This window comes from Electrona antarctica (assembly GCF_951216825.1).
Source record: "Electrona antarctica genome assembly, chromosome: 24".
Lineage (NCBI taxonomy): Eukaryota > Metazoa > Chordata > Actinopteri > Myctophiformes > Myctophidae > Electrona > Electrona antarctica.
Genome location: NC_136803.1, coordinates 11,182,181 through 11,206,763, shown reverse-complemented (window position 1 = coordinate 11,206,763; position 24,583 = coordinate 11,182,181). Strand labels below are relative to the sequence as shown.

The 24,583-nt window shown below is 42.8% G+C and overlaps 1 protein-coding gene across 1 annotated transcript in view; it reads left to right on the top strand.

Annotated features, from left to right (window-relative positions):
• Positions 1-379: 379 nt before the first annotated feature.
• Positions 380-24,583, top strand: part of slitrk6 (SLIT and NTRK-like family, member 6) — a 29,878-nt gene continuing 5,674 nt past the window's right edge. Inside the window, exon 1 of the mRNA XM_079495113.1 lies at positions 380-846. The gene's annotated coding sequence lies outside the window, so the exon portion shown is untranslated. The remainder of the gene's footprint in view (positions 847-24,583) is intronic.

The following is a 24,583-nucleotide window of genomic DNA, read 5'->3' as shown; positions in this document are numbered from 1 at the left end:
TATATTGTGGTATTGCTAGTTTTGCTTAAGTAAAATATCTGAGTAGGCCTACTTCTTTCACCACTGCATTTTCTTTCGTGGGGTCTATGTTGTTCTACCTGCAGACTCTCCCACCCCAGAACACTTGTATGTTCGCCCCTGACTGAGCTTGGCGCAGTAGCCAGCCCTATTTAAAGCCCATCAATGCATGTATTTGTTCCCTTCTTCCCAGAGCTTCCAATGGGAGGAGCTCTATACACTATGCAACTGCATGCGAAGCTTCCCCGAGTCCACCTCTAGAGCATGCAAATGACAGAGGAACTCCACTCCAATATATCACGGTTTGGAATCACTACACGGAGCGCACCGCACCGCACGGGCACAGCACACGATATGCGCTCCTCTCATATGGCAGGACTGCGAAAGATGACAGAAGTCAGTACCGGCTTTCCCCCCCACTCTTGTGTTCGATCTCGTGGCGTGACCCTGTTAATTAATTAAGTACACAGTGGAGGAAAGACAGAGGAGAATAATGAAGAACGTCCCAGGACCCGAATGAACAGCAAAATCAACGTGAGCGCTACTTTTTTTGAAAAATGGAATAACCGCGGCTCGAACATTCATTGTACAGATTGAAACGAGAGGAGGAAGAAACTGCGGATCGGAGTGAGGCAGAAGGGAGTAATAAGACTGCGCGTAAAGTTTCTGTGATCATCATTCCATCTTTTAAGGAGCACATATCGGACTCGAGAGAAAGTGTTGGCGAGGTTCAATGCGTCGCAGCCCCGCGCCTCCCGATGGAGCCAACACTGTAACATTTGGAGTACCAGGAGTAGCCACTCTTTTTCCTTTTAATCAATTGAGCCGGTAAGCCAAAGACGACTGTATTTGTATTGTCCCATTATTGTGTTTTGTATCTTATATTGTTCCCCTTTTATATTAATATTATGGACTAGCCTGCATATTAGGTAGACGATGTTTAATAGCTTTCAGGGTACCCAGGTGTCCACAAATGGACACGTTCCAACACGATGTTGTAACTACAAGTCGTTAATATTGCTCTCAGTTTAGGCTGTCATCATAATAAGTCGGTATTTACAAGTGCGCCGTGTCAGCATGAAGCATTTACGATGATGCATTAACATTTCTGAAGTGATTTGCTACTATACACCTCCATGACATATTCTATTTAAGCCTGCACCGAAGAGTTAGGCTGCTGTTTCACTCTCTCCTTGTTTAAATCAAGAAACGAAAAGTAATTTGAAAGTTGTGTATAGCCTATAATATATGTCACAGTAATAGTATCATGACAACTAGGCAGGCTATAGCTCCCACCTCTCTAGATCGATCGATAGATAGATAGATAGATAGATAGATAGATAGATAGATAGATAGATAGATAGATAGATAGATAGAGGTGGGAGCTATAGTCTAGTTGTCATGATACTGTAACATAACAAATCTTACAGATACAAAATAGAGGAGAAAAGAGAGAGACTTCATAGGGCTACTGTAACTCACCGTGCAGGACTCAGGAGGCTACTGTCCTATGGCGCTGCGCTGGCTGGCTGCATGCGCAGCGCTGATCTGCATAGTGCAGATTTACTGGCTCTGTTGCCTTTCATCTTTAAGCTTATTAGCAGTGGGCATGTAGGACATCTGCACACCGAACACAGCATTCTTTGGCCGCTCCGTCTTGTTCTCTCAAACATCTGCGGGTGATTTGGTTATGTTATCTTTTGGTCAATTAATTGCATTTCTTTGCTCGTGCTGTAGATGAAAACTGATATGGGCTAAAGCTTGTTTTGGGCATATTCTTTCCACCTCCCCTCCTTTGGTCTACTTTTTTCTTTCTTGTGGAGGCTAGCCTCTGCCATTTGGCACTTCAGGACAGGTCCAGGAGGGTGTGCAGAATGTGCACATTCGGCAAGCACAAGTGCACCTTGCTCAAGAAAAACAGTGTCTCCATTAGCTTCTTATTGTGTTTTCTTTAATTGGATTTGGATGCCAATTTTGGGGTTGACTGCTCCATTGTTTTAATAGCTTGTGTGCCTTTGTACCCACGTCATGCATCTGTTCACCCCAAATTGTGTATTTTAATGAAGAAATATTTAAACTGTTTATTTTATTTACAAGGCCTTACAATTAAGGCTATTGGATATATTCCAAACCAAGATGCACTTCAATATGTTTGAGTACAGTAAGAAGAGTCTCTTCTCTGCCTCTATACTGTAACTGCCAGCTCAAATTAATGGGCCAGCTTCAAAGATCAGTCAGCCACAGAACAATTGGGAAAATAATGGACTATAGTATAAACTCCCCAGAGGCAGGCTGGTGTGTTTTCTTGTGGTCATCAAGAAGCAGTTGGATTACCATGACGTGAAATTAAATGCTCAAACTGGCAATGAGGGAAAACATTTACTACCCTGCCTGCATAGGCTACTGTACATCCCACTACATCACATAATGTGGGTTTAGTCTCCTCGGCATTGCAGGTGGGCATGTAGTGCTGCGATTTTGTGAAATATCCCATGCAAATTGGGTTTATCATGCGCAAGCTGAACAGTCACAGGGGCCATTAGTGGGCGAGAATAAACCATATAAGGACAGGGGGGGGGGGGGGGGGGGTATAGATATAGTCGAACTCTGTTCAGCCGCAGTGTACTCTGAGACAGGAAAACCCTTCAGATAAATACAGCGAGGCTATTTCTCAAAAGACGCACAGAAAATAGGCTCCGCACACCCACGGAATATTGGATCAGCCGAGAAAAGACGAAACGAGGGGCAGGGGAGTTGAACTCTCTCTCTGGCGCCTCTTCAGTGGGCGGAAGTCACAATTATCATTCCCTGGGATTGCAGTGGAGAGCTGCGGGCCGCTAGTAGGCTCGATGCGGATGCAGTACGTGGGTGCAGGGTCGTGTCAAACCTGCAGGGCAAGCCACATCACTGCTAATACAGTGGGGGAAAAAAAGGACAAGTGCCACCATAATTGAGGACGGAAAACAAACAAACACACACGCGCACACACACACACACACACACACACACACACACACACACACACACACACACACACACACACACACACACACACACAGGTCATGCACATGCTCTATTAGTGCACGCACATACGCAGAGGTAATGGGAGCACCAGGGGCTCTAATCTTCCCTTCCGTGTCAAGCTGAAATGAAACTGGGCCTCGCTTGATGCAACAAGTCTCTCATTCTCAGCCCCCACAAACAGCCTCCAAGTCAGAACCAGAACACCTAGCACTTTAAAAAGAAGAAGAGGTGGGGGTGGTGATCTACTTTTCTTCTACTGCTCAACGTGACTGTATATTTATTGTCAATGCTAGTTTAAATGGGAGCGAGTTGGGTAAGGCCGGTATGGATGAAAGTCTTTTCTATAGCATGCAGCATCAGAATAGGTATTATTGAAGAATAGCTGCATGTGGCCTGCTGGGTGTATGCCACTCATTGCTGTGTTGCTGTTGCACGGGTCTTTTGTCACCAACACTGACAACAAAGTTGCCTTTTGTCACGAACACTGACAAGTCGCCTTGTGTAACTACTACAGTATAAACCCCTTTTTTATGACAAAGCCCTCTATCAGACATGGGGGAGTTCAGGTGAAGGCCAGTGGTTTCCAAAGTGAGTGCAGGTACAGAGTCCAATGAATCCTTGAGGATATTCTCCAGAAGATAAAGAGCATATTATGAAGTTTGTTTTCATTCACCTTTAAGAGAAAATATGTCTGTGCCTATATATCTATGTCTAAGCAAAGGTCCCTGTGGTTGGTTATGGAATGGAAAGCCAGTGTTATGACGAAATGTCCTGTGGACCAAGGCCATGCAGTGCAGTGCACTCAATTCACAGCCTTTGTATAAAGTCCAGCCTTTCTGTGTTGATGCCTGCTGACCACGCAGTTCTAGAGTTCAAGATTAACCCATTTTGACCTGAGATCAGATTCTAAAAAATGTCTTCTACATCCTGACAGTTTTCTGAAAAAGCTATGTTTCTATGTCAGTCGTTCTTTGATTTTTCAAAAATAGCAGACCTACAAGCTCGTAGCGCGCCACTTGGTGGCGCGCTACGAGCTTGTAGATCTGCTATTTTTCAATAGCTAAAGCATAACATCCTACATCCTGAGAGTTTTCTGAAAAAGCTATGTTTCTAATGTCAGTCGTTCTTCGATTTTTCAAAAATAGCAGACCTACAAGCTCGTAGCGCGCCACTCGGTGGCGCGCTATGAGCTTGTAGATCTGCTATTTTTCAATAGCTAAAAGCATAACATAATGCTAACACCAAAAGGGGTTCCCGCCCAAAATGAGTTAAAAACACGTGATTCTTGTTGTCTGTAAATGCATTCATCTAAATCCTCTATTATGAATTGATATATTATGATATCTGACACTGGCTCATAGGACAAAAATGAAAGAACCTTGCAGGCCATGTTGAAAGCGGTAAAGTGGCAGCAACATGATGGGGTGATGGGGTCGTGCTTTCAGAAATGTTTTTGGCCTTTTTCAACTGTACTCTCTGCAGTATTCACTTTTAATTGGTCTTGAAAAACCTCGTCCAAGTAACGCCAGGAAGGTCATCACAAGGCTCAGCTGCTTAGGCCATTAAGCATACAATTAACGTACTTGCCTGAAAACATTCATTTTTTTTATAGCTTTGAAAGAAGAGCTACTGATGCTAATCAGGCAGATTCTTGTAATCTGACTAATTCTGATTACATCATTTACTTTCCTAATTTTCCCAGGCCATGCACTTGGCAAAGAGGTCCATATAATACCATCCTATGTGAGATTACCCTCTAGAGCTGTATGATGGCCATTGGCAGAACCACTGTATACAGTTCTGTGCACAGTGGACAAGTCCAGGTACAGAAAAGCACTATACTGTTGCATTATGGTGCTAAATGACCCATTAAAGCTTAACCTTACATTGCAACAAACAAGCACAGGCCAGCATCCGCAGGGCTTCCAAGCCTTTGCTCTAAACATTGGATTCCAAACATCACAAAACATATAGGCCATTTAGATAAGAGAATGTTTAATTTGATGTACTTTGAATAGTTAAAATGGACAAACACACACAGGGAAAATAAATAACACTACAATGCATGCCTGCCTGCACAGCCCCTAAATCGTGCACAACAGCACCCACATGCACGCAGACTAAGAGTTCAGCACCACGGACAGCGATCCTGTCATTTTGGAACCCACTTCAACTAAAGCAAATGATGTTGGACGTGTATTTCCTATGATGGGCCCGCTCGACATTCCACCCCTGGGGCACTACATTCCTAATGCTTAACATACAGTAAAGTTGGATGTGATGGGCCTTCGGGGGGCGTCCTGGGCCCGAGGACAGCCGTACTTTCCCCCTGAATTTCTGTCCCAGGGATGATCATAGCTATAATAAGAACAAAGTGACAAAGGCTACATTGTTGAGAACAGCCCATAAAGTATGTGATTTGCAATAGCTTGGCTTTGGCCATGTGTGCTTTAGACAGATTAAAAAACAAGAACACATTTGACGTGTGCAAGTTTTTCTCTCTTTTTTTTTTGTACGGCCATTGTTGCATCGTGCTTACCTTGTCACGTAGCTTCCAGCTGGAATGCAATGCCTCTATGGCATCTCTCCAAGCCTCAAACAGAAATCATGTTCATCAATCTGGTGTTCTAAGTGACAAAGGCTACTTTGTGTGCATAGCCCATAAAGTATATATGACATGGCTGCAGCTGTGTCTGCATATGACAGATTAGAAAAATAAAAAATAAAACATATTTGACTTACCCCATTTTTGAAGAGGAAGGCCATTGTTGCCTCGTGCTTACCTACGTTGTCATGTAGCTTCCTGCCGGAATTTACAAGTATCCGTGGCAGGTCTCCAAGCCTAAACAGAAATCTTGATAGTCAAAAGCATTCATCATTGGTGTTCCATTTCCCCAAAAGAACAGTTTGTTTTTAGATGCTCTGTTCCCTGGCAGGGTGACCAAATAGCCCACCCAGTTGTAGCCTCACAGAGTAATATTAAATTGCTAGGTCCACTCTTACTTTGCAAGCTTTATGCCGTACACACTTCTCCAAGTCTTGTGTGAGTCTCCAAACTGCTTATTTTTAGTGTGTTGCTGTTGATTACTATTAATGTGTAATTGCAATCTAGGAACAAAACAAAATAGGAACACAAGTTCCCCAATGTGTTCCCCACATGGATTTCCCCTGACCCATAAAAACACAGTACCTGGAATGCTGTAGTACACGCATGCACGTGTCTGTGTGTGCGTGCACACACACGGAACCAAGTGGCCATATGGGTCCATTTGGTTCCATTTGTGCACTCTCAGAGTTCTTGAAAATGCTTGAAATAAAATGTAAAAGTTTGAGAACCACTGGTCTAAGGGCTGTGGTTAACATGATCATAAGAGAGCTTCACATTTTGTTCTACGGCATAACTTACACCTATTAATATCTCAACTGTGAATTTTGAAGCTGTCGTGTGCATTTCCAAACTGAAATGTGTGTGGTTCGTAAAAGGTGAAATGTGTTGATTTGGATTGTTAGCTAGATTATTAGCAGCTAACACAGGATGATGGGGTTGTGCTTTTCAAAGAGACATTTGCAATGTTGTTGTTTGCCTATTTTAACTGTCCTGAGTGTCCTCTGCAGTATTCACTTTTAATTGGTCTTGAAACACCTCCTCCAATGAGACCAGGAGGGTCAGCACAAGTCTCAGCTGTTTAGGTCATCAGGCACTTAATTAGCGTACCTGCCCTGGAAAACAAAGCTGTTAGCTTTGAAAGAAAAAAGACCAGCTAATCAAACAGATCGTTGTACTCTGACACATTCTTATGACTTCATTTACTTTCCTAATCTGCCCAGGTCGTGCACTAAGAAGAAGAGGTTTACACAATGCATTATGCTAGATTATGCTTTAGTGCTGGATAGCCATCTGCTGTGACACAAGTTACAAAGGCGACAGCCCATAAAGTACAGTGCAATAGCTTGGCTGTGTGTGTGTGTGTGTGTGTGTGTGTGTGTGTGTGTGTGTGTGTGTGTGTGTGTGTGTGTGTGTGTGTGTGTGTGTGTGTGTGTGTGTGTGTGTGTGTGTGTGTGTGTGTGTGTGTGTGTGTGTGTGTGTGTGTGTGTGTGTGTGTGTTGTTTCAAATACACACACAGACACAGCCAAGCTATTGCACTGTACTTGTGTGTGTGTGTTTCAAATACACACACGCACACGCACACACACACACACACACACACACACACACACACACACACACATACACAGGAAAAACACTGACTTTCATCGTTTGTAGAGGAAGGCCATTAAATGTCTTTCGCTTGCGTATGACAGATTGAAAAAAATAAAATAAAAACATTCCTTACCACATTTGAAAAGGAAGGCCTTTGTTGCCTTGTGCTTACCTTGTCATGCAGCTTCCAGCTGGCATTCAGGCTCCATGGCAAGTCTCCAAGCCTAAACGGAAATCATGTTCTTCAATCTAGTGGTACACCTTCCCAAAAGAACAGCCTATCTTCATATTTCCCATGCCCTCTGTGTTTCCTGAACAGGGTGACGATGAGTAATGAGTAATGAAGGAACAGATGTCTTGATCAAATTGTAATTTACTAGATTTTCATTCTTTATTTGCCTCTGGGGTCGGTCTCCCAACTTTATTTTAGACTGTTGACTAATATTGATTCGTAATTCGTTCTCCGAATAATAATAATAATACAATAACACAAAAAAACCCACAATGCACTCGTACATGCAGGCTTTCCTGTAACTCGTGAAAACCACAGTACCCTGCAGACTTCTCTAGTAACCTTTAAGGACCACAAAGCTATATTATTAAATGTCTGGAGAGGGCACAGAGTTGTTCACCCATGCAGCTCATATTCCCCTAGGGACACCCCCCCTTCCGTGTATTCGGAAGGTGAGTGTCACAGCTTGAAATAACAGGAATGGCCGACCTTGGATGCATGCGTATCGATGGTGACGGTCCATTGTGTCGATCTACTAAGTACTCTATAGGTGTCTGAAGTATATTCTATAGAGTTGGATAACAGTGACTGATGGATCCATGAACCAATTCAATTACAGAGGTGAGGTTTGCAAGGTAAATGCATAATTATCCCATTTTGACCTGAGATCAGATTCTAAAAATGTCTTCTATATCCTGACAGTTTTCTGAAAAAGCTATGTTTCTATGTCAGTCGTTCTTCGATTTTACAAAAATAGCAGACCTACAAGCTCGTAGCGCGCCACTCGGTGGCGCGCTATGAGCTTGTAGATCTGCTATTTTTCAATAGCTAAAGCATAACATAATGCTAACACCAAAAGGGGTTCCCACCCAAAATGGGTTATGACAACATGAACGTTTCCCCATTATGCAAGTAAATAGAATACAATTTGATTTACAGAATGTTTTGGGTTAATAAATAGTCATAAAGAGGTTATGTCAATTAGTGATCGCTCGCGACTCAAGCACGTGCACGCTACATAGCCCCACTAGTTAAAAAATTCCACACATCCCTGCGTGTGTGCATGGCATGCATGTGTGCGTGCGTGCGTGCATGTGTGCATGCATGTGCACCAGCAATATATTGGTAGGCCTTTGTTTTGTTTCTATCTAATGTTTGTGGTTCATTTTGAAGCCGTCATGTGCATTTCGAAACTGAAATGTGTGTGTGTGGTCTGAAATGTGTGTGTGTGTGGTCCTTAGGGAGACGTGTTAACGTCACATAATGCCATCCTATGCTAGATTGCCCTCTAGTGCTGGATGGTCATAGCTCCAGTACCGTATGAAGAGTGACAAAGGCTACTTTGTGAGCACAGGCACAGCCCATAAAGTATCTGAAATAGTTTGGCCATGGCTGCGCCTATGACAGATTAAAACAGCAACAGACTTTACATTTGACTTTCCCTTTGTCACGTACCTTGTCACGTACACACAGCAGGAATTTAGGCTTCCAAGCCTAAACAAAAATCATGTTTATCGAAATTCCATCTTAGCAAAAAGTGACAATAGTTACTTTGTGAGCACGGCCTATAAAGTATCTGATATGCTTGACTGGCTGTGTGTGTATGACAAAATTAAAATAGAAACTAAAACACATGACGTATGGTGTAATCTTCATGTCATGTTCATCCTTCAAGATGGAACGTAGGTCTCCATGGCAGGTCTCCAAGCCTTAGGGCACACTCACACATCTGCGTCAGAAGTGTTGTAGTCAACGCATGCCGACGCCTCCTCCCATATTGTCTTGGGCAGTACTCTTAGTTTGACTTACGTTGGGAGTGGTTGGCTTATACTGAAAGATAACTGTGTGCGTTTATCGGCCAACAGATTTATTTTCTGTTGGCCGATAAACGTTCACCAGTGTTGAACACTACAGTTCATAGGAGTTGTGGTGCATCAAAGCACCACAACTGGATGGTTCACCCCTTGTATGTGTGACTGTGTGACTGATGGGGCCCGTATAGTTCATCTAGAAGAGGGCCTGTATACTGTATGTGTGGTAGTATTTTCATTAATTTACTTATTTTCATTTTGAGTGACGCTAGCGCCTCCAATGCATGGCTTTTGAAGATCATGATCATACGGCAGCCTATAAGTCTATGGGATTCTTTATGTTTGCTTAGAGCACTTTGACGTAAATCGTTTTCCAGCCAAGTCTATGCACTTTAACCCATTTTGGGCGGGAACCCCTTTTGGTGTTAGCATTATGTTATGCTTTTCTATGACTGACATAGAAACATAGCTTTTTCAGAAAACTGTCAGGATGTAGAAGACATTTCGTAGAATCGAGCTCAGGCCTAAATGGGTTAAGGACATTACAATGTTTGTTTAGAGCACTTATGACGTAGTCTTGTAGATTAGCTAGTTGTGGTGAGATATAGTCAGGCCTGAGGACCACCAGGGGGTTTGAATGGACCCTTATGGGTCTGTAAATCTGAGAGTTTATGTACTGTATGAGTGTATGATGTCAGTATCATGGTCATTATCATGTCAGTATCATGGTCAGTATCATATCAATATCATGGTCAGTATCATGATCAATGAGAGAAAGGAGGTCCCGCACACTGTCTTCACTTATATACCAGTAGTTTATTAGGCTACTGAGCGTTACAACGTCTCTGTCTCCTTCATCAGGTCAAGGACTATTTTCTACAACGTATCATGATCAGTATCATGTCAGTATAGTGTCAGTATCATAGTATCATGGTCAGTATCATGGATTCATGGTTAGTGTCAAGTCAATATCATGGATATAGTGTCATGTCAGTATCATGTCAGTATCATGGTTATAGTGTCATGTCAGTATCATGGTCAGTATCATGCCAGTATTGTGTCAGTATCATGGTCAGTATCATGCCAGTATAGTGTCAGTATCATGGTCAGTATAGTGTCAGTATCATGGTTAGTGTCATGTCAGTATTAGTCAGTTTCATGGTCAGTATCATGTCAGTATAGTGTCAGTATCACGGTCAGTATCATGTCAGTATCATGGTCAGTATCATGCCAGTATAGTGTCAGTATCATGGTTAGTGTCATGTCAGTATTAGTCAGTTTCATGGTCAGTATCATGTCAGTATAGTGTCAGTATCATGGTCAGTATCATGGTCAGTATCATGTCAGTATCATGTCATAACCTGTCAGTACCATTTGTGCACTCTCAGTGTTAAATTAACACAGAGGATTTTACAGTGTAGATTAAGGTCCCAATGTAAAAAAATAAATAGCAAAAGACCCCTGTGGGACCACAGTGAATAGTTAATAATGCCTCACGGTGCCCATGCAGCCCACAAGCTTACAAGGCACGTTATTTAGAGCACATTCAGAAAACAGGTGCGTCCATTACCGATATCAATGGCACGTCAGAGCTCATACAAACGATAAAACACAAACAAAAACAAACAAGCCATCAAATCATACAACTAAGCCTTGAAATAAACTGAATTAAGAACTCCTCATCCACTTTCTGTGCTTCACCTCTAAGGTTTGTCAACATAAAAGATTCCTGTCTAAGTAGCCATTCTACCATGTCTATAACCTTTAAACCATTTTTTCAAAAAGACTGCATGTCATATAAGTCGGAGCTATGAGAAAGATTCTGACAGTTGGAGGTCCATTCACATCGACTTTTCCATACCCTGAAGTTGGACATTTCTCATTTCCCCACTTGGTATGAACACCCAAAGTCCTCGAAGCTTATAGAATTGAGGACTGCTCTGTGGGATTTGGAGCAGACTAGATAACATCAAATTGCCACTAGTGGGGGCCCTCCTTTACCTATAGCCGGGGGCATGATTACTATGTTATTTTTAATTAGCGGGTCTACAAGCTAGTCTGTGAAGTTGTAGATATGCCATTTTTCTCTTTTTTTGCGTGACGCTGCCATATAGTTTTCTACCCGACAACCTGGCGGTGACGTTATCCCTTGGCTTACATGGTGACACAGGAGGCGGTACTTAAACATGCAAGGCAGATCTGACAGAGCATTATAAAATGACAGCGTCATTAATCATTTACAAGTGAGATATCGAAGCCAAGGAGAAACAATGATATCGGTAGTCACGTCATGCTTGCTGTTGTATATTATGCGGTGTATTTTATTGTATTCACTCATTCATTTCCGATTGTTACTCCCCTATTTAGGGCTAAACTTTATTTTCTGTATTTGCAATATTGAATGATGTATGCTTTAGTTCAAGTATAAATATATGCTTGAATGCCACATCAGTGTCCTCAAACCATTTCTTTCCCATGCCTTTACACAGTAAAAATGTATCCATGTGTGCAAATGGAACCAAATGGACCCTTACGGGTCCATTTGGTTCCATTTGCACACTCACAGAGTTAAGTTAACACCGAGGATTTTACTGCGTACCCCCCGTCACTGCTGGCATATGAGACCCGTTGTGTTGCAGCCAGGTTATTTTTGCGATCGATCCACCTCCACTTAAACCCAGCTAGCGGGGTTAATCTGGCATCTTTGCCTGTTGAGACGGCTGTTAACCCATTTTGGGCGGGGACCCCTTTCGGTGTTAGCATTATGTTATGCTTTAGCTATTGAAAATAGCAGATCTACAAGCTCATAGCGCGCCACCGAGTGGCGCGCTACGAGCTTGTAGGTCTGCTATTTTTGAAAAATCGAAGAACGACTGACATAGAAACATAGCTTTTTCAGAAAACTGTCATTTTCAAACAGACATTTTTAGAATCTGATCTCAGGTCAAAATGGGTTAAATGGTGTACAGACTCCACACCACAGGTGCAGGCTCGGCACGTTAACGCAGCACACCCAATTATGTAACGCCCGAGGCTTCTTCTACCTGTTGGATGCGTTTCGCAACGAACCACCACCGTCTAAAATATTGATTACAAGAGGAGCCTGTTTTATTCTCCTTTCTGTGTTTGATTTGCTCATTTATTACAGTTTGTTTATTGTTAAAAAGTAACTTCCAATGGATACTTCACAGAAGAGAACTTCTGATTTAGAAGGCCTCAGGTCTTAATGGGTTAAAATAATACTCCTAAAATAATACTCCTAAATGGTAAATGGTGCATTTATATAGCGCCTTTATCCAAGGCGCTATATAAATGCACCATTTACCATTCACCCATTCACACACACATTCATACACCGATTGCGGCGGAAGCCATGCAAGGTACCAACCAGCACATCGGGAGCAATTTGGGGTTCAGTGTCTTGCCCAAGGACACTTCGACATGTAGCCAGGAGGAACCGGGATTCGAACCGCCGACCCATGGATCATTGGACGACCTGCTCTACCTCTTGAGCCACAGTCGCCCTACATTAATTAATGATAGGCCTACAGTATACAAAGGCCTTATATACTTATATACTGTAGCTGTAGCATGACCTGTGGTTTTGCGTGTGTGCATGGGTCACAGTATACACTGACACAACGGCGCGTAATCAGCGTCTCAAACTGTGACTCCGCCCACAACCGGGGGAAGTTGTGATTTGCGCTCGTTCACTGCAATGCAATTTGCGGCATTTTCAAAACAATATTGAGCAGAGTAGCGATTATCAAACGTATTTGCAATGCCATACGTTGAAAGATATGTTGCCCGTGGACAAGGCACGCTACCTCCGCAAGTTAGATAGCATCGGCATAGATGTTTGTCCGTATGTGATTAAGGATTGGACCAAGTTGCATTGGCAGCCATAGAAAATTCTTAACCCAGGCTAAAACCGGATGTGACGTTTTTGGGCGTTCCTGTCTAGCGTGGTGTCAGTGTATACTGTCACTTCCATACCAGTGGCTCTCAAACATTTTTGGCTCAGGTCACCCCTGTAAATAACTTTTTTTTCCAACTTTTTTACGTAAATCTTTCCCCCAAAGATACAGCATGTCACGAGGAAAACTGGAGAGAATCTTTGTTTCCATTAGGACTGAAAATATCTTTTATACTTGGCGTTTAACCAACTCCTTTTTTGGTGAAGAGACTTGTTGTATAGAGAGGGTGCAAGTGGTTAAACTGAAGTGATATGGATGATATTGATGAATTCCAAATATTAGTATTCTTAGGCACCCCTAGTTTGAGAAGCTATGCTCTACCCACCGCCTGCAAAGCCACCCCTTTACACAAAAGTCTGTGAATATCTAGGGAAGCTTCAACTATATCTGATTTTTATTTAGGTATGCTGATTGGATGTGTGAGAGAGTATACATCATCACTGTTGGGCAGACACCTTGTATCTGTTTAAACAAATTAATGACCAATTTTATATGCGACAGTCACGCAAAAGTGTGGGAAAAAATCACACCTGTGTGAAGTGAGGGGCGCTAATATATTAAAGTCACCTAATCAACTTGATTAGGTGATGTAATGGTGATGTAAAACAAACGGTGTCAAAACAAACATTAAATTCTCTTTATTGTTAATGGCATTTAATGTTTGTGTCAGGGACAAGATGACGTACATTCTCCCTTCATTGTCAATGGCATTTTTAAAACAAACATTGAACTAAAGACAACCATTCAACCTGTATAGCGCCCCTCAAAAATAGCCAATCTACAAGCTCACAGAACATCACAATGTGACATGTTTTGAGCTTGTAGATCTGCTCTTTTGTTAAAACAAACAAACAAACACAAAAAACAACAGGTTGCAAATACTGTTTAAGGAAGCAGATGTACACCTATTCTTAGTCAATTATGAGGCTGCCATTACCCATTATCCTGTGAGCACCGTGGAATAGTCTAATCATTATATGGATAGAGGCTGAGCGAGCCATTGAAAAAGGAGCAGAGAGTAAGAATGCACTCAAGGCAGCCCGGGGAGAATCAGGTGGGAGATCTTCCTCCTGCCTTCACCTGCCATTCATAAGGGATCATGGAATAATGGCTCGTGGAGTATTTCTAAAGCTTTCATTCGATGTGTGCGCTCAACTTCTCAACCACACTCATTATCGCACTTTTTTTTTGACTAGTTATTCGCAGCGAGTAGTACATCTGTGGGATTCCGCACATCTAGTTATTATTCTCCAACAGAATCTGCATCGCTGCATGCCGCTGCCCCGGAGTCTGGACAGTGCTGCACTGGAATTCTTTCGCACGTCGGAATAGCTTCCTGAGAAGAATCTCCTTACATTTGAATAACTTCCTGAGAAGAATCTCCTTACATTTGAATAACTTCCTGAGAAAAAAAATGTCTCATTTAGAAAGAGGGTGTCACCTATGTGAATGTACCCAAAACTATTTCAGCCGTGGAAATGTAACTTTTTCTCTAATTTGAATGAGAACTGTGATCGGCGCATAGTAAGACACCCGCCCACTAGTCTTTGCTTCGTCGCCTGCAACCTCGCTGATAGAGTAGTTATAGGAGCTGGCAAGATTAGGCGAGATGACATCCAACCTCTACGAGAGTCTGCATTGTGTAAGGATGCCAGGGATGCAGCAGACTTACATTTTCACCCGGAGATGAAAAGTTCCATCTGCATAAAGTCAATGTAACAATGCTCCACTTCAAGCTGATTAATCTTACAGTGTCCTCGGTGCGACAGCCCGAGGTTTACGTGACAGTTTGCCTAACCAGTGAGGTAGTGCAATAGACAAGCTAAATGATATAACAAATTGTCATGGAAAGCCTAGGCCAAAATCACCCACCTCCCACACACACACACCGCGCCCCGCCAAGTGGAAATTGGTTTCACATTACTTATAGCTATAAAAAGTAAACTGTTTCCTTTTTTCGCTACATCCAGAGCACATTAATTTACAATTCATCCACTGTACAACAATGTCCCTGTTTAATGGAAGGAATAAGCATCCTATAAATACAATAAACCATTCTACACTGGAAAAATATTAATCATAGGTGCAGATGTCTTCTCCCTGAAATATACCGTCTTAATCTGCCCACCGATTTCCAGAGAACTAATTACTACACATTAGTTAAACAGACCATTCAAAGTGCAAGCCTGCTAAATCACGCTTGCCAAGGGAGCTGAGTGCCCCCCCATGCAGTACACCCCCCCCGCATGCCCACACACACACACACGTGCCCACACACGCACGCACGCACGCACGCACGCACGCACGCACACGCACGCACACACACACATACATGCACGCTCACACACACACACGGTACATCTATAATTAGTTGTATCATGCTTTTGCTTTTTATCTAACGGCAGGGCCCACTGGCTCAGAACAGCAGTGTGTCTGCATGGTTTACGAGGAGGATTATGCGCTGTTGTTAGGTGCAATGATGCAGTGTGTGTGTGTGTGTGTGTTGTGTGTTGTGTGTTGTGTGTTGTGTGTGTGTGAGAGAGAGAGAGAGAGACAAATAGACAGACAGACAGAGAGAGAGAAACTGTACGTTATGTGACAGACTGTGTGTGTGTGTGTGTGTGTGTGTGTGTGTGTGTGTGTGTGTGTGTGTGTGTGTGTGTGTGCGCGTGCGTGTGTGAGAGAGAGAGAGAGACAAATAGACAGACAGACAGAGAGAGAGAAACTGTACGTTATGTGACAGACTGTGTGTGTGTGTGTGTGTGTGTGTGTGTGTGTGTGTGTGTGTGTGTGTGTGTGTGTGTGTGTGTGTGTGTGTGTGTGTGTGTGTGTGTGTGTGTGTGTGTGTGTGTGTGTGTGTGTGTGTGTGTGTGTGTGTCTGCATGGTGAAGACACCTCCCTGTGTGTTCAGCTGCTGGCTGGCTGCTTTGAGAAGGAGTCTGTTCACTGAGGATCTCACCTCTGGCTGCAGGCCAGGCACAGTCTTTGATTCCACAGCACCCCGACAGGTGAACCCTGGTCACCCCACCGGTGGGCTTACATGGTTCTGCTTTTTCTCGTCGCTCATATATCTCTCTGTATCTCTGTATCTTTCTCTTTTTGTAAAACTATAGGGTTCGGATTGGTTGAGCGGAGTACCTCAGGGCTCTATGCTAGTGTTTTCTGTTATTGTGGGGAAGGTTTTTGCTGAAGATGGTTGCGTCGCGTAGTGAGCTTGTCGGATCTGCTATTTTCAGCGAAAGCTTTCCCCACAATACGGATGCTCATGGTTAAGCGATATATACTTGCGTACGACAAAAAACTAAAATTGCCGATCTACAAGCTCTTATGTCACTTTGGCACATTTGCACAATATAGGAACAGTATGTTTAATGTGCTTAACATAGTTTATTTGTAATAGTTCACTAGATTGTTCATTTTGTGATATTGTCAAATGCAATGCATTTTGTAATTAATGTATTTATAATCATAATTGCGACCGAAGGTCGCAGACTCACAGTTAACTATGGAGTCATTTCCCGTCAGTTGGTGTGTCGGGCACCATATATGGTGCCTATGCAGGTCTCGTGACATCATGTGACATCATCAGGGATATGGATGTGGAGACCCTGATGTCATAGTAAAGTCCATATATGGAGATACCTGATGTCATCCCTTAGATCTCCATTTATGGATATATGTCAGAACCGGTTCTGACATTCCATATGTTGATCCTTCCCCGTCCATCCTTCCTCTTTGATATCTCCATTTTGACGTATACCTGTCCATTCAAATTTCAAACTCTAGACGGGCCTGCCCCAAAGTTATTAGTACAACCACGCCCGGCAGCCGGCGAAAACTAGAGTTTTCAACAGGCCCGAAGATTAAGGTCCAGCCCTACCTAGGCCCTCATCAAACCCCAAGAGAATGTCCCCTCTATCTCCATATACTGTATGGAGCTGACCTGTTCTGACATTCCATATGTTGATCTGACCTCATCAAACCCTGTACACTCAAGACATGCTCCTTATATGGCCAGTACAGAATTCATTCCATGTTGATCAATTTACAATTTAGGCATTTAGCAGACGCTCTTAATCCAGAGCGTGATCTGACCCCCCCATGCCAAAGCGCCAGCGCTCACCCAGCATGCCGTTGCTTTTGAATATTTTTGAAAAATCTTAAAAGAGCTCCTGGTTTAGAAAGCAATTGTAGAATTGGCCTCAGTTCTTATTGGGTTAAAGGGGGAGTCTTGTAAGTAAAAAAAATACATGTATACTGTAGGAAAGACTGACCGGGGGGGACACACAGTCACACACCATTCCAGAACTTCCACACTGGGCCTGCTAGGCATTCCGAAAGCATCACAGCCACCCACGTGGACGGCCCGGAGAAGCCCCCGCCTGCCACGGCTTGCTAACCGACATGCACCCACCCTGTGGCTCACTGTATCTCGGCAGAAGCGGCCGAGTTTATTTTGCAGCCAAGTCCCTTCAGTGACTCTGGAAGCAGCAGCAACCATTTCCTTCCTGCTGGCTCACACTGTATCAAAGAATTACACTTGGCAAATGAGGGCCTGTGGCATACTGGCTGCAGATGTTTTAGACAGTTTGGCTGACTTATACCCAGCCAAATGCGGAGTGCTCAAATAAAGACGCAGTGCCACGATTTTGGTACTTGATTCTGTTCATTTGGAGGAGTCTGCATTAGTCCTAATTGTGTCGCTCGCACCCAATGCATCTCAACAACCACTAATGGAGAGAATGTGGAACATCTTGATAATCTATGTAATCCATGCATGTTCTTTTTTTTCTTTTTCTCAGTCTTAGTTGTACTGCAGTATTATTGTTGTGAAACTTTTTTTCCCCTTCTTCTTTGGTGCTAATAGAAGTGTTTTAAAAGATTGCAATTTCCATTTGGCAAAGGATGCGCAGACAAGATGGGAGAGAAGTGGGTGGTGACGAAGTCAGACTGAGCCATGTTTTGTTTTATAATTAATGAGCTGTTGGATGTGTCCACACAGAAAAACTGTTTTTGGACAGACAGAGAGAGAGAGAGAGAGAGAGAGAGAGAGAGAGAGATCCAGAGTCACAATTACCCAATGAACATTATCTACATTATCTTCTACATTATCTACCCGGGCCACTAGAAGTTAAAGGCTTAATTTGTGCAAAGAGCAATGTTCTGAGTGATGGCTGAGAGGGAGGAAGACACATTACTGTAATGCAGTAGAGTTGTCTCTTGACTGAAGAGACACGATGGTTTCACCAGTTTGGAGGGGAGAACAGGTGTTGTTGTACGTATAGTGGCCTCATGCAGGTACAAGAGCAGGAATGGGCCTTCTATTCATAACCCATTAAGACTGGGGCCGATTCCACAAAATAATGTCAGTTTTCCCGAAAATCGTATCAGTGGTTCAACGTTTTCAAATTGTATGTGGCCGCCGACCCCACCGCAAAATAGTTTGTTCCAGAGACCTCCGGAAGCAAAGATTTGAGTTAAGAACTTTCGCTTTAAAAAATATACACAAATATTTGCACACGTTTTCAAGATAAAAAAAAAGCTCTACCAGCGCAGTGACGTGCTGTGAGCTATTTTTAAATAGCCAAAGTGTGGATAAAGTGGTTAACATTTTAAACGACACAGATGCCTTCCCGGTTTTAATGGGTTATGGGCTATTCGTGACTCTTATACTTGTAAGCTTTACTTAGTGTGACAGTGACGGGGATAGAACGTGACTAGGGATGTTGCCCTCCCTGTTATATAAAAGAGAGAGGCTCTCGCCCAACTGGTGTATATACACGACACTTATGCCACGGGCTGGCACAAGCGAGCTGGCACAAGCCCAAAGTTAACATTACGCTGTTGCATCTAGATCTCGCGAATAACTGAATCTGACAATCTGCTCGTTGCCCTACAACACCTTTTGTACAATGTTGAATGTCATTGATGCTTCAGTAGACAATACAGGGATGCTAGACACGGATTGCTGCTCAACATAAGTCCGGGTGGGATTTGCGTCCATGTTATTATCGCAGTCAGGTCTGTGACTGTGTGTGTATTAGGAGGAGAGATTAATTGAATGTTACAAAGCCAGAACTTGTTTCAAATTGTGGCTAATGTCGCATGCTGTTCAACGCTGTTAATAGCATTTTGGCTCATTACAAGCAGTCTGGTGACTAATTCCCATTAAAAAGGCCACTGGTGATCCCTGGTGTTTAGTTAATCTAAAGTATTTAACTAAATTGATTGGATAAAATAGGTCAGCCTTAAACTGGTATTTAATCTCCATGAGGAGCGTGAACAGTCTACTCACTTTAGAGTAGTCTTTTTTTACGACAAGACAGTGATAGAGAGAGAGAGCAGTCTCTCACTCTGTGCTGTAGAATTATATATATATATATATATATATATATATATATATATATATATTTTTTTTTTCATCCCTTTTCTGAGCAGCATAATAGATCAGCTGGTATGTTACTGCAAGGAGGTGTGATTGTTGTGAAGGAAAAAAAGGTTTATAGGTTTCCGGTGGTTAAATAAATTGCTGGCTGTGGTACATACAGCACCACTATGCCACGCACACATGGTGTAAAGCAGAGTTATATCTTGGACTATTCGTGTACATGTGACACATCTATGTTCATTTGCATCAGAGCATTGTAAAGCCTGAGGGAATCGACTTGGCAGTTGCATGCTATATCACCCTCAGGTATATGGCAGGGGAGTGTTGGATGAAAACAATTCTTTTGGATCTACTGCACTGGCGCGCAGACACAGTGATTGACGTCAGGGGCTGCTGGCTCGTGTTGGCTGCACGTTTTGTTTGTGGAATTGACTAATATCGGCACCATCTGTTTCTCTCGGGGTGCGTGGGGGGTGTCGCGCGCATCACTCAAGGCAAATCTGATCAATTTGTGCAGGCAAAACAGTTTAGAACGTGCCGTGCTGCACCGCCGGATTTGGCACGAGATCATTCCAAGCTTGATTAAATATCTGTGTGGCAACTGGAGGGCGTGCGTGCGTGTGCGTGTGTGTACGCGCTAGTGCATGTGTATCTTATAATGATGTGGTTCTCAAAGTGGGGTTCGGGGACCCCAAGCGGTCCTTCAGGGGGTTACTAGGGGGTTCCCCAGCGAAATTATTGATAGGAACCAAATGGACCGTTACAGTCTGGAACTCAGAGGGTGTACAAAAGGAACCCGCAAGGGTCCATTTGGAACACCCACCGAGTTTTTGACCTTTGGCATTTGTACACCCGCCGAGTCCATGGCCTAATGCGTAGCAAACCGGGGGTCCTTGAAATTAACACGTTTTAGAACAGCACTCAGGTCTGTGGCTGGTGTGCGTATCAGCACTACATGCAGAGTACAAGCATGAGATACACGCATGGGCGCGTTAGAAGAAATGCCATCCAGCTTTAACATGGTACTGTAGTCTGTGATGAATAAGCAATCCGGCGTGGGAGAGGTACTCCCTTTGATCCTGTGCATCGCCGCTACACCCCGGCACGACGCTATAGATAGCTGTTCCGAATCATCGGCGGCCTATTTGTGGGCCAGTAAATAGGGAAGGCCTATTGTGTGCATCATCGTGACACCTCAAGTGGGAGTCGCACGAGTGATACATAATTAATCTCCAGATGAGTTTCTTCTTATTGTCTTTCTTTCTTTCTTTCTTTCTTTCTTTCTTTCTTTCTTTCTTTAATTCTTTCTTTCTTTAATTATTTCTTTCTTTCTTTCTTTCTTTGACTTATTTATCACCAGACTTCAATTTCATTTCATTCCATTTCACATTTTCTTAACAACACATTTCCTGCTGGCATGTTCTTTGGCACCTCTGTAAACCTTGCCACGCGAAAACAAAAAAAACCTACATATTCAGGACCACGTGACGCGGCTGTTGAACCGGAAGTATTAGCCGATGCTATACAGCGGGTCGCTCTACCATGGAACTAGCATGGAGGACGCTAATCTGCTAACTGGAGCAACGTGCAAGGTTTTTATTGACATCCTAAGATCATACTAAAGATCACGGCCATTATGGGACTCTATGGGATGATCGTTATACAACCTTTTTTGTTTTCTCTTGTCCGTTCCAAGATGGATGCCGTTTCAGGCGATACACGCTGTATCCAAGAGGCCGTATATTTACGACATTGGCACAAAAGTGAAAAGGTTTGTAAACCGTATATAGACGGTTATGGCGCGAAATGTGTTAACTTAAGCCCTATATAATTCTTCATAAGACAAATAGTGAAAAGTCAAAAGCATCGGGATGGACTCACATCCTCACCATGCTTGCTGATGCGTTGCTCTCACTGCCATTGCACGAGGAGAGATCATCGACAGAGCTTCACTTGATGTGGTGTCTGGACGTGCACATGAACAGAGAGAGAGAGAGAGAGAGAGAGAGAGAGAGAGGGAGTTCTGTCTATGCAGTGTTGGGAGACATACAGTGCATGAACATTACATGAAATATATTGATTAAACTTTCTCTTTTCGAAGTACTGTATATCTTGTATATACTACTGCTGAGGAAGTATGAATATAATACAAAATAAAAGAGGAAATGTATCTATGTATGTATCTAATCTAAGGAAAGGCCTTGGTATACAAATACGTCTTCAGGAGTGATTTAAACGATTAGACTGATTTAGCTAGCCTTACGAGGCGAGTCTTGGGAACTTCCAAGTAGTAGAACCTTACCTGAGGATCTAAGGCTGTGCACCGGCTTATGCGGTTCCAGCATAATCAGAGATATACCCTAGCTGGGAGTCAGGCCTCGCAAGGCTTTAAAAGTCATCAGTAATATCTTAAAATCATCCCTGGAACTCACCGGCAGCCAGTGAAGGGCAGCTATCTAGCTTCAGAATTTTACACCAGTTGAGGACAGGACACTAGAGAACCTTTTTGCTTTTAAAGCCTAAAGTATAAGGACTTTCTAAAGTCTAGGCGGGATGAGATGGAGGCTGTGAGAATGGTGTTGGTTTCATTGTGTTGGATAAGCTTCAGAATATGAAGTGGGTGGGTGGCCAAGTATCTGGTTACCAAAGGCTACTTACTGTAGAGCAATAAAAAAAAGGGGGGAAAAAGAAAAGTAAAACATAATAAGAATGCTCAACTTTTCAGAGGCCTGTTTTTGTAGCATTTTTGCAAACCCTGGCCTGTCACCGTTGCACTGTCACCGAGCAATGTGGGGAGTTTGTTTGGCAATATTCCCTTACAAGTAGGCGTACACATGTAAAATATGTGACCAGGTCTAGCAAAATGGTCCTCATCTCGCCTATAATGAAAAGGCAGAAAATCTAAAATAAACTTGATTTTCTTTTTTTGTGATTTTCGTTTTTTTTCATATTAACACAGCTTGAATGTTGAAGAAGGTTTTCATTCCAACAGATTATTGATTTGGGCAAATTAAATGTATACATTTATAAGTCAAAGTAGGCTAGCCTGCTCTAGGTGTTGAAATGTTGTGAACATTCAAAGGGGATTTTCTCAGCTTTGGGTAAAACGGCACAATCATTTTAAAATGGTCATATCTCCTTCAAATATTTTCCAATTTCATTGAATGATACATCATATGAAAGCTTACATTCTGTACTTTAATAATCTGTAAAAAACTGAAAAATTACTCTGGTCGAGATGAGGGCCTATTTGCCAGACCCGGTCACATATATGACATTTGTAAGTGTCTCAACAACTCATGCTATACCAGTATACCAGTTCCATATTATGATTCAAAATGAATAATCCCTCAGTCATACTATTTTCACAGAGGTCTACATAACTAACATTGCAAACTGTGAGATAGGCGAGGCAGTAAAGCAGAAGAAGATTTGCCTCGTCGTCTCCCAGCCCTGGCTGGGAGTCTTTGAAATTGATTTATGTTGGGGAAAGGGCTTGAGCAAGACATTATTCTATTATCAATATGCAAAGTAGCCCATCTGACATCGTTCACTGTTGTGGGAAAGCAGTACAACAGTGAGATATGTATTTGCATTAGCTGGGGGTGGGGCGAGCCATTGTAATATAGAATTGCTCTTGGGTCCAAGGGGGTCTTAATCCATTGAGACCTGGAACGCATCCATGTCACGTTAGCGTTTAACCACATTAACCATTAACCCATTTTGGGGCGGGAACCCCTTTTGGTGTTTTAAACATTGTTATAATTTAGCTATTGAAAAATAGCAGATCTACAAGCTCATAGCGCGCCACCGAGTGGCACGCTATGAACTTGTAGTCTGCCGTTAAAATGTGCCTCAAATCTTTCCGAAAATTGTCATGATTTAGAAAACTTTTTTTTTTAAATTTCGACGTCAGGCCTGAATGGGTTAATTTAGGTCTGTTATTAGAATTCTCAAGCTGATCGGAAAACAGTACAACAGTGAGATATGTATTTGCATTAGCTGGGGGTGGGGCGAGCCATTGTAATATAGAATTGCTCTTGGGTCCAAGGGGGTCTTAATTTAGGTCTGTTATTAGAATTCTCAAGCTGATCGGAAATTTCCAAGCTGAGTGCAGTGCATAGCCCCCCTGCTGCTCTTCATACTGCTGTCTTGGCCCCATGGGGTGCTGTCACGAAGGCACTTATTTTCTCCCCATTAGATGCTAAAAAATAACAGCAATGAAATGAAAAGTCTGCGTTCCAAATCTGTAACAAACTAATACGGGGGAATTATCATGGGAATACGTCTTGCTTTCTCATCTTCATTTTGTGTATTCACGGTGCCAGGCCTACACTTTGTCCTCATTCTTGTGTGCGTCAAGTCATGTTTTCAATAAATTTCCCACCAATTCCATGAGAATAATAAAAATGCCAAACAAGTCTTCCGGAGTCTGTCTGTGATGTAGCGTGGCTCGCCATAATCTAAATCACATTGCGGTGTTTCCGCTGTGCCTTCAAATACCCAGCATCCGTCTTGTTGTCTCCACATCTTGCATTTGCTTCATAACAGTCTGGCTGCGGCCTCGTTTGGACTACCATACTGTACATTCTCCACGTGCCAATGATTGCATGCTCTTGGAGAGACCTTGGCATTACGCTTCGGAAGAAAACTTTCAAAAACAATAGGCTGAACTAGAGGGGAATCAATGACGGAGGAGGGTTTTCAGATAGTGTATATGGGGTTTGTGCTGAATCTGATTAACGAATTTGGCCTTTTGCTTGTGGTCAGCCTACTGCCATTTGAGTCAAGTGTGTAAATGTTAATTGAAGGAAGAAGAAAAACACTTCTGAAGCAAGTATGGTCATTTAAAACCTTTATCAATATTGCCTTTTGCTGAAAACGTATCTTAAGTGGTTTTCTGAAATTGACAGAATTGACTACTAGTCTGT